Genomic DNA, 3,152 nt, shown 5'->3' with positions numbered 1-3,152 from the left:
ATATATATATATATATATATATATATATATATATATATATATATATGTATGTGTATATGAACACATATATATATATAAGTGCGACGACTGTATATATATATATATATATATATGTGTGTGTGTGTGTGTGTGTGTGTGTGTGTGTGTGTGTGTGTGTATAGTGAAGGATACGTATATCTATATATTTAGATATATGGTAATTTTATATAGACATATATATATATATATATATATATACATATATAATATATGGATATATATATATGATAATATATGTATATATGTATTCTATATATATATATGTATATATATACATACTTATATATATATATATAAATATTACATACATATATATATGTATATATATACATATATATATATATGTATATATATGTACATACATATATATATACATATATATATATATATGTATATATATATGTATATATACATATATGCATATATATGTATGTATATAAATATATATATATATATATATATATATATATATATATATATATATAAATGTGTGTGTGTGTGTGTCTGTGTGCATGTACATTATTTCATTTCATTGTACTGGTTTATTTCAATACAATAAGGCGTTACACATGAACTTATGGTTCATACAACAAAACAACCCAAATTCAAAGCTCAAATTTTGAACTTCGGTTCAACTGATAATACTGCCAGGCATTTGTAATAACAGAAATTAGTGAAATCTCAAGAAGCAGTGAAATCAATCACTGGATATGATGACAATCCCCGGATGAGCCTCCCCGGTCTCGGATCCCGTGGCCACGGGGGAACGAGCAGCGAACCGAAGAGGAAGCCAAAGGCGGGCCGAAGAGGAAGCCAAAGGCGGGCCGAAGAGGTTGTTTCAAGTGGAGATGCAAAAAATAGCACAGACCTTGCGCTGAAGCTGTAAAAGTTGTGCGAGGAAAATTATCATTATTTTAGTAGAAGTCTTTTGTGTCTCTCCTTATGGTATACGTATTGATATATGTATACGCGTGTTATATTAGTTCAATTAATTGTGACCAACTCCGTCAACAACATAGTCAGGATGGCCGAGCGGTCCAAGGCGCTGCGTTCAGGTCGCAGTCCGGTCTTCCGGGCGTGGGTTCGAATCCCACTTCTGACAAAGATTTTCAAGACAGTTGTGTGAATGGCTTATGGTTCAGGTAATAACAACTCTTAGTCGCTTTAAAGGATGTTTTATAGTAAATGGAAAGCATAAGATCTCAAAAGCCTAATTTTTTCAGACCTTGCCTTTGCGATAAAGTCGATACGGTGGTGACCTTCAGGACAAGACAGACATCCTCCCTGGAAAGCTGAAATGCGCTCGTTAGTCCGCACTCACCAAGTCCCTCTATTTATAGTCCTATAGTCCCTCTATTTATATGAACAGCGACCGTCTGCTTTCTGCTAGGGCTTATGCGCTTTTGTCGCCTTAGTTGAATTATAGTTAATAGAGGGAATCAAGAATTTAATTAGATGAACAATCATTTCTAGTAAACTAGTCTAGAAAACATGTTTTTGGATAACAAGTGGTTATCGTAAAATTAGCATACATTTTGAATGAAGCCATTACTATGTCATGATCGCAACATGAAATATCTACTGATAAAGGTAGCGATAAGTTTTATGAATCATGATGATAAAGATATGTATTACATACAGACTTCTTCATCTTATCATACCTTTGATATGCATGTTGTTCGAAATGCTGCATGTTTCTCAGGCAGGATCTTGGGTTATCTTGTTAGATTTGTATCCTTCGATGCTTCCTATTATAAATGCCTGCCCATATTTCGCAGCATGCGTTGCCATCGCAACGTTAGTGTCTAGTTGTGGATTGGGGTCTAGTTCTTGGACGCGACCAACGATCTGTTCAGTCAAATTAAGACGATCTTCAACAAGATTTCTATAAAATATATCCGTTTGGAAAGAAGAAATGTTTCAGGTAAAACAATCTATTTCCAGATAAAAACAATGTATTTTTGTTCCTTACAAATCTCTGTATCAGAAAGAGCCTTCATAGCTCAGTGGCTAGAGCGCTGGTCTAGTAAACCAGAGGCCGGGAGTTCGATCCTCCCTGAAGGCAGAGCATCAATGTATTTTTTTCTAACTAATAGAACGATCATCACCTGTCATGGCATAATTGCTATGCCTAATAGCGATTGAAACGAATAATAGTAATAATAATGTTGTACCAATGATATTGCTCTGGCAGTAGATTCTGAAATGTTCATGGAGATACTCGCGATGAAGAGACTAAGAACAAGAGGACAATTACAGTATATCAAGAGCAATATCAATCAAGATCATCAGCATCACCATTACTGCTGTCATAGATATTGGTAATATCAGTATCATCTTTGGTACAATATTTTGGTAGTTGCTTCTGTTGGTGATATGCTGTTGTTATAAACATCACCATCGTTATTGTCGTTTTTAGTATTATCTTTCATCATATTGTTATTATCCTTATGCTTATTTGTATCATTATGATTACTGAAGAAGCGACAACAGAAATATGGGATAATAATCAGAATAATAACAAGAAAATCAAGAAAATCAATGATGATAAGGGACTAATGTTAATGTCGAAACACACACACACAGATACATACACACACACACACATACACACATATATATGTGTGTATATATATATATATATATATATATATATATATATATATACATATATATATATATATATAATATGTATATTATATATATATATATGTGTGTGTGTGTGTGTGTGTGTGTGTGTGTATTGTGTATATATATATATATTATATATATAATATATATATATATATATATATATATATATATATTATATATATATATATATATATATATATATATATATATGTGTGTGTGTGTGTGTGTGTGTGTGTGTGTGTGTGTGTGTGTGTGTGTGTGTATGTATATATTATATATATATATATATATATATATATATACTTTTTATATATTTGATCATTATTATATATATATATATATACTCATATTATATGTATATATATATATATAACTTTGTGTGTGTGTGTGTGCGTGTGTGTGTGTGTGTGTGTACATATATATATATATATATATATATATATATATATATATATATATATATTATATATATGTATATA

General features: G+C 30.8%; 2 non-coding genes across 2 annotated transcripts; both read left to right on the top strand.

Moving 5' to 3' along the window:
• Positions 1-1,057: 1,057 nt before the first annotated feature.
• Positions 1,058-1,141, top strand: TRNAL-CAG (transfer RNA leucine (anticodon CAG)). Its single transcript has one exon. It is a non-coding gene; the product is annotated as a tRNA-Leu (tRNA).
• Positions 1,142-2,031: 890 nt separating this feature from the next.
• Positions 2,032-2,104, top strand: TRNAT-AGU (transfer RNA threonine (anticodon AGU)). The gene has a single exon. It is a non-coding gene; the product is annotated as a tRNA-Thr (tRNA).
• Positions 2,105-3,152: the final 1,048 nt, after the last annotated feature.

The sequence above is a fragment of the Penaeus japonicus genome, unplaced genomic scaffold (genome assembly GCF_977035675.1).
Source record: "Penaeus japonicus unplaced genomic scaffold, GWHDUDI00000001_assembly GWHDUDI00000004, whole genome shotgun sequence".
In the NCBI taxonomy this organism is placed as follows: Eukaryota; Metazoa; Arthropoda; class Malacostraca; order Decapoda; family Penaeidae; genus Penaeus; species Penaeus japonicus.
Note: the sequence above shows the minus strand (reverse complement) of the source record. Positions and strands in the feature narration are given on the sequence as shown.